This window comes from Canis lupus, chromosome X (genome assembly GCF_048164855.1).
Source record: "Canis lupus baileyi chromosome X, mCanLup2.hap1, whole genome shotgun sequence".
NCBI classification, from domain to species: Eukaryota; Metazoa; Chordata; class Mammalia; order Carnivora; family Canidae; genus Canis; species Canis lupus.
In genome coordinates, this window is record NC_132876.1 from 73,662,732 (window position 1) to 73,671,338 (window position 8,607).

An 8,607-nucleotide genomic window follows, 5' to 3' on the forward strand; every position below is an offset into this window, starting at 1 on the left:
ATAATCTTCAGCAGACTCTCCACAGAGCACAGAGCCCAACATGGGAGTTGATCTTACAACCCTGAGATCATGACCTGAGCCAAAATCTAGATTTGGATGCTTAACCACCTGAGCCAACCAGGCACCCCTCTGATACCCTATGCCTTTTGATTGGACTATTTATTCCACTTACAATCAGAGTGATTATTTATAACTATCAGTTTAGTGCCATTGTATTACCTGTAAAGTTGCTGTTCCTGTAGATTGCCTCTGTTCCTTTCTATTCTTTGTTGCTTTTGGTCTCTCTTTCCCACTCAAAGGGTCCCTTTTAATATTTCTTGCAGAGGCAGTTTAGTGTTCATGAACTCCTTTATTTTTGTTGTCTGGGAAACTCTTTATCTCTCTTATTCTGAATTACAGCCTTGCTGGATAACATACTCTTTACTGCATATTTTTCCCATTTAGCATGATGAATATTCCATGCCACTCTCTTATGGCCTGCCAGTTTTCAGTGGATAGGTCTGCTGCTAATCTTATGTGTCTACCCTTGTAATTTAAGGAATATTTGTCCCTAGATGCTTTTAATTCTCTCTTTATCTTTGCATTTTGTAAGTTTCACTATGCTATGTCATGGTGTTGATATGTTTTTGTTGATTTGGTGGGGGAGTTCTCTGTATCTCTTGGATTTGAATGACTGTTTCCTTCCCCATATTAGGGAAGTTTTCAGCTGTAATTTGTTCAAATAAACCTTCTGCCCCCTTTTCCCTCTCTTCTTCTTATGGGACTCCTATGATATGGATATTATTTAACTTTATGGAATCATCGAGTTCCCTAAGTCTACCTTTGTGATCTAATAGCTTTCTTTTCCTCTTCTTTACAACTTCATTATTTTCCATAACTTTATCTTCTTTATCACCTATTGTCTCTGCTTCTTCAATTCTCATTGTGTTTATATCCCATCTATTTTGCATCTCAGTTCTAGCATTTTGCTATTTCAGCCTGACTAATTTTTAAATCTTTCATCTGTACAGTCAGGGTTTCTCTGGTGTCTTCTATGTTGTTGTTGTTGTTGCTGTTGTTGTTGTTTTCAAGTCCAGATAGTAGTCCTATGAATATTGTTCTAAATATTGTTCAGATATATTGCTTATATCTCTTTTCAGCAAGTCCCTGGTTCTAATACCTTCCTGACCTTTCTTTTGGGGAGAATTCCTCCATCTTGTCATTTTGGCTAACTTTCTGTTTTCTGTGTATTCTGAAAGTTTGTTACGTTTCCTGCATCTGAAAGTAGTGCTATATTAAAAAAGAATCATACATTGTCAAGGGCCTAGCACTTTCTGGTATATGCTATGTGCACTCTACTGTTGCTTTTTGGCTGTTCTTTCCCACTGGTCCATCATCTGTAAAGTTCCTCCTTCCTTGCAGTGGGGAGTGCTTGTACATTTAACTAGGTGTGCTTTGGTTTGTTTATTAAAATAAGGCTGATTCATTTCATGATTGGATTGTTTGTTTCTATGGTGTTGAGTTTAATAAGTTCTTTATAGATCTTGGAAACTAGCCCTTTATCTGATACGTCATTTGCAAATATCTTCTCCCATTCCGTAGGTTGTCTTTTAGTTTTGTTGACTGTATCCTTTGCTGTGCAAAAGCTTCTTATCTTGAAAAGAAACAGAAAGAGAGAGAGAGAGAGAGAGAGAGAGAGAGAGAGAGAGAGAGAGAAGGAGGAGGAGGAGGAGGAGGAGGAGAAGGAGGAGGAGGAGGAAATGAAAAAAACAAAGTAATAAGCAGAAAACTATAAGTTTGGTTTCAAAGGAAAAAAAAGTAAAGCCTGGTGATGCATGCAACGTGCTTCCTGTGCTGGTCTTCTAGAGGAGAGGCCCACTGCAGTGGCTCAGAGTGAGACCTGCGAAGCAAATATGCACTTGCCAGGCCTGAGGAATGAGTTTTGTTGTAATCCAATCCTACCTCCACTGGGGGAAGGGGGGCACTGTGTTGCTCTCGGACATCTGACTGTGTTGGTGGCAAAAGGGAAAATGGCACCATCCCATTATCTTGAATCCCAGGCAGGAGATCTCACATCTCCTGCTATTCAGGAACCTCTCATGGAATAGCAAGTGACATCAGCACACCCATTGCCACAGCTGTCCTGCATTTTATATTTGGTGTGGGGCTGGGATTCAAAACTCCAAATTTTAAACGACCCAGGACCATGTGGACTGTTCCCCTCTTCTGGCTAGAGCCTTACCCTGCTATGTCTGATGTCTTCTTTCCCAGAAAAATAGTCCCACACTTGTGCAGTGTGTAGAATCTATGGTGTAGCACAGGGAAAACTGACAACCAGGTTATCCACCTTTTTTTTCTGTCTCCTGCCAATGAAAGGTCATTTGCTGGTCCCTGAAGGGTCTTTTATCATTAGAAAGGCAATGGTACTCCAGGAAGGGGAACATTCTGCTCCACTGTGACACAGTAAATCCCTACACCATGTTATGTACTCCCCAGCCAGCACCCTCCTCCCCAGGGGCTCACACCACAGCTCTACTCTAGCAAAAGTTGCACACTTCCAAAACCTTGGAATTTGAGCTCTAGACATTGTTTACAAAATATCTGTGATACTCAGTACCCCCTTGCTCCCCAGACCATGGTCTGGAGAGGTTTTCTTTTTGTGCAAACCTGAAGCTCCACTCTCTCTACCCCTCTCTTTCTCTCTCTTTTCTTTCTTCATAGAAGGGGATCCCTCCCCTCTGTGGCACTGCAGTTTTTCTCTCCCCTAATTCAGTTCTACGTATCTCACACACACCACACTGTCTCTCTCCAACATGGAGATACTTCTCCCAGTCCTCAGATTGATTTTCTGGGTGTTCCAAGTGATATGACCTCAGCACAGTTCTGATCAAGATAAAAGGAAGCCTAGGATCCCCCTACTTATCCACCATCTTAACTCTTCCTATAATGTTACTTTTATATACCAAAGGCCATCTGTTACTCCAGTCAACGTTTTGTCTTTACTCAATGCCTTAAATCCCACCTAATGCTTTATGGAAAATCACCAAGGATCATACTCTAGCTAACTTCTTCCTTAAAATATAAAGAAATTCAAGAACAAGTGACTTATTAGAAAGAGAAATGACACATAATCATTTCTCAACTATAGCTCCCATCTCCATAGTCTTTCTAGTTGCTTCAAGTACATTCTGAGATATGTGCAATTCTTTCAGAATTAATTATGTTTCAGAAATGTTGTGGTGTTTATTAACCTGAAACAGTAGTTATATAAGCTTTTCTTGCAGCAGTATTCATATTAGCCCAATCAATGGGCACTACCACACTTAGAATTTAGATCATCTATTTGGTAAATGGAGCATTTAAAACCTTTTAGGTCTACAACATTAATATGAAAACTTCAAGCTAATTTTTTAAGACATACTTCAGTACTACTTTCTTACTCCTTTATTCCAATCATCTATACTCCCCTTATATATATACTTATTATATTTCCTTTTTATTTTATAAAGTTCTGTATGAGCTTCCATAGACTCTCAAATGAAGTCAATCTCAAAGGAAATAAATTATTTTGTCACTTTTTTCAGTCATTATATCTTAGAGCATGTTCGTTTAATTTAAATACAATGGTTTACAGAATCTAAAATTCTGAATAAAGGCCAGACTTCATTTTACTCAGGACAGGGCATTTGATATGTAGGAGTACATTTAAAATACCTCATGAACTGAAAGGGACACCTGGGTGGCTCAGCGGTTGGGCGTCTGCCTTCGGCTCAGGGCATGATCCCGGGATCCGGGATCAAGTCCCACATTGGGCTCCCTACATGAAGCCTGCCTCTCCCTCTGCCTGTGTCTCTACCTCTCTCTGTGTGTGTCTCTCATGAATAAATAAATAAATTAATTAATTAATTAATCTTTTAAAGAACTGAAAAAAAGTTGAAAAATAAGTGTGTCATCACTATAAGGTTTTCCACATACTACATGAAAGTAAAGAATTTAGGATGCATTTTATATTGTCCCCTTCTTTAAGGTAGACTGGGACCTATAACAAAAAGCAATATAGCTTCTAGACATGTATGTATGTAGGTATGAAATCTTGTGTAAAATATGTGTATATATGAATTTGTGTTTGGACTATTTTCTTTCCTGCTACAAAATAATGTCTGGACTGAGTGCCCTTTAATTATGTAGTTTTATGCAAGGTAAGAACATCACAGCATCAATATGTATCACAAAGCAGCATGAACAAAAGTAATCTAGATTTATTGGCACTTCTATGCTAACCAGATGATTAGACTTCAGGCTACTGTTAAAGACTGTTAGGTTAATAAAAAAATAGAAGAATTGGAACTGAAGATGATGTAGCTGGAACAGAGTCTACAAAAAGAAACAAAGAAATGAGTAAGTTAGACAAAGTAAGGCAGTATCTCCAAGTCCAAAGTTCAGAAGTTTATATTTTATTTTTTAAGTAATTTTTTAAAGATTTTATTTATTCATGAGGGAGAGAGAGAGAGAGAGGCAGAGACAAAGGTAGAGGGAAAAGCAGGCTCCATGCAGGAAGCCCGATGTGGGACTCGATCCTGGGACTCCAGGATCATGCCCTGGGCCGAAGGCAGGCACTAAACCACTGAGCCACCCAGGAATCCCCCAGAAGTTTATATTTTAAAATGATAAGCAATAAGAAGCAACTGAGAATACCCAAGTAATAAAATGAGATTAAATTGATATGCTGTATAAATAATCTGGCAGTAGTATGGAAAGCTTTAAGAATCAAACATTTATAAATCTAGAAAATGTTTTCCCAAAGTCCACAGTTCGCACTAAATAGGTAATAAAATAGTCAACATACTTAGCTATTAGCTTCAAACAAAAGACCAAATGACTGAGAGGTCTTAATGTTTACCAAGTGAATAGTCAGCTTGGGCTTTTTTGTTTTGGTAAGATTTGTTTTTTCTTTTCTTTTTTTATAATAAATTTATTTTTTATTGGTGTTCAATTTGCCAACTTACAGAATAACACCCAGTGCTCATCCCGTCAAGTGTCCCCCTCATTGCCCGTCACCCAGTCACCCCCACCCCCTGCCCTCCTCCCCTTCCACCACTCCTAGTTCGTTTCCCAGAGTTAGGAGTCTTTATGTTCTGTCTCCCTTTCTGATATTTCCCACACACTTCTTCTCCCTTCCCTTATATTCCCTTTCACTATTATTTATATTCCCCAAATGAATGAGAACATATGTTTGTCCTTCTCCAATTGACTTACTTCACTCAGCATAATACCCTCCAGTTCCATCCACTTTGAAGCAAATGGTGGGTATTTGTCATTTCTAATGGCTGAGTAATATTCCATTGTATACATAAACCAAAATGAAACACTGGGACTCCTGCACCCCAATATTTCTAGCAGCAATAGCCAAACTGTGGAAAGAGCATCGGTGTCCATCGAAAGATGAATGGATAAAGAAGATGTGGTTTAAGATTTGTTTTTTTCTAAACCTATAATTGCCTTTCTTTACACAGCCTATAGAAAAAAAGAAATCACTATGCTGAACAGAATGACCACCTCAAAGTAATCTAAAAATTCTTTTGGTATCAGATCACCAAGTAAATTTAAGAATGTGAGATTTGCTTCTCTTCTTCCCTGAAGAATCATGGTCTCTTTACCATGCCAGGCAAGTGCCCAACTGCTTTTATGGACACTCCTATAAGGTCACATGCCTGAAAAAGCTTAAAATTTCCCATTGTATTAAATATCCATTATAGAGAGGCTGTTACTTCTCTCAAAATTAGAAACATTGTGTATTCTGAAATGTATAATGAAATATATTTTGGTATTAACTGCTTCATGAAGGCTTAGAAGCTACTAGCAGTTGCCCCTGGAAATTTAAAATATGAAAAACTTCATGTCATACAATGAAAAAGGTTTCAGTCAAATGATTTAGCTCATTTTTCATTCCCTGTGCTTAGGGCATTGTCCTTTGGCATTCAGAACTGGTAGATCTGATTTTAGAACAATGGAGAAAGATCTCAGTTCTCTATTTTCAAGTGCCTTCTCAAGACACAAGATCTTCAGGCAAAGATAAATCTTTGCTGACTAACTATTGTGTTATTGACAAAGAGAAGAATGAACAAATTATGAAACTTCTTAATAAAAATGGTGGTAAAGTACCACCTGCTTTTCTATTGTTATGACTCCTTGCATTTAACAAATGTTTATTGACTGTCTACTCTGTTTCAAGAACTGGAAATACAAAGGTCAGTAAAAGAGGGCCCCAGCCCTCATGGAGCCTAGTCTATTTTAGGGGAGTCATATTAATCATACAAATGTAATTATATTAAATGCAAAGAGTAGGGATGCCTGGGTGGCTCAGTGGTTGAGTATCTGCCTTCAGTTCAGGGCATGATCCCTGGGGTCTTGAGATCCAGCACCGAACTGAGCTCCCCACAGGGAGTCTGCTTCTCTCTTTGCCTATGTCTCTGCCTCTCTCTGTGTCTCTCATGAATAGATAAATAAAATCTTAAAAAAATAAAGGCAAAGAGTAAAAGTGGAAAAGGAAACTTTGTTTACATATATATATTGTCCATTCCTCCTAATTATACTGTAAGGTTCAAGAGCAGGGATTTAATCTTTTTTCTCCCTGTATTCCCAGTACTGAGAACATAGTAGCATCTTAGTATGTATTAATTGAGAGACTAAATGGATAAACCATCAGATAAGCTCTCTGTTAGAGGGTTGTTTTGGGATACTTGGACAGAAATACAAGATCTTGGGACAAAGAACTCTCTATACAGAGTGAAATTTCTAAAGAGGATGCTAGTCTGGATCATTTCACTTACAGCCAAGAAATGTGCCTGGGAATCTGCTTGAAATGAAGCAAGATGACATTCTATGGAGAGCCTGAACGTATTCTGATTCATTGTGGAAGCTATCCACAAATGGGGCAAAAAAGTCTGCCTTAGTTTTTGTGATTGAAATGCTATTAAACATTTCATGTTTTTTCACCTTTTTTCAGCCCCCAATACTCATTTATTTTTAAAATATTTGTTTCTATTTATCTCACACTATTGTGATGACCTGTAAAAAATGAGAGTTCAATCTTCATACTCCCAGAAGGTTTCTATTCTAATGGTTTTTATCTTAGCATGATAAGTACAGTTATTGCATGTTTTGTTACATATATATGCCCCCCAAAGTTGACTAGGAAGTGAATTTCTTGAAATAAAATTTTAAGTAACATTGGTTTCCATTAAAGACAGAAACCACAGACAGATCATAGAGTAGGAAACTTACCAAAGAATTGATCAATATGGTTGCATCCTTTTGCATACAGGAGTGTATTATATAATAATAATACTAGGGCCTCATAGGATGGGAGAGTATTTGGCTTCTGCTATTTAATTCCAGGATCTCCCCTTACCTTTATTCTATTTATGCACTTTCCCAAATCATAAGAATTCCTCCCATGCTTGGTGAGCAACTGACTCATGTTCACCAAGGGTAATGTTTAGTTTGATTTCCCAGGATGATATTTCTTATGCATGTTCCTACCAAAAAGGAGAAAGTATGAAGTTGTAATTCCTGGAAATCTTGTTAATTGTATCTGTCATCACAGTAATTAAAATGACACTTGGGTTTATATAATGAATAATGCAGTGGTTCTTTTTTTTATAAATTTATTTTTTATTGGTGTTCAATTTGTCAACATATAGAATAACACCCAGTGCTCATCCCGTCATGTGCCTCCCTCAGTGCCCATCACCCAGTCACCCCCACCCCCCCGCCCACCTCCCCTTCCACCACCCCTCGTTCGTTTCCCAGAGTTAGGAGTCTTCCGTGTTCTGTCTCCCTTTCTGATATTTCCCACTCATTTTTTCTCCTTTCCCCTTTTTTCCCTTTCACTATTTTTTATATTCCCCAAGTGAATGAGACCATATAATGTTTGTCCTTCTCCGATTGACTTATTTCACTCAGCATAATACCCTCCAGTTCCTTCCACGTCGAAGCAAATGGTGGGTATTTTTCATTTCTAATGGCTGAGTAATATTCCATTGTATACATAGACCACATCTTCTTTATCCATTCATCTTTCGATGGACACCGAGGCTCCTTCCACAGCTTGGCTATTGTAGACATTGTTGTTATAAACATCGGGGTGCAGGTGTCCCGGCATTTCATTGCATCTGTATCTTTGGGGTAAATCCCCAGCAGTGCAATTGCTGGGTCGTAGGGCAGGTCTATTTTTAACTCTTTGAGGAATCTCCACACAGTTTTCCAGAGTGGCTGCACCCACCAACAGTGCAAGAGGGTTCCCCTTTCTCCACATCCTCTCCAACATTTGTAGTTTCCTGCCTTGTTAATTTTCCCCATTCTCACTGGTGTGAGGTGGTATCTCATTGTGGTTTTGATTTGTATTTCCCTGATGGCAAGTGATGCGGAGCATTTTCTAAACGCCGTGGTTCTTAACCTTGGCTGCATATTGGAATCTGCTGTGATGTTTACAAAACACTGATGTCTGGGATGTATTCCTAAAAATTCCAATTTAATTTGTTTGAAATAATATTGGGCATTAGGACTTTAAAAATTCTTCCAGATGATTCTAAAGTTTAAGCAATAGTGAGAAATACTGCTTTATAT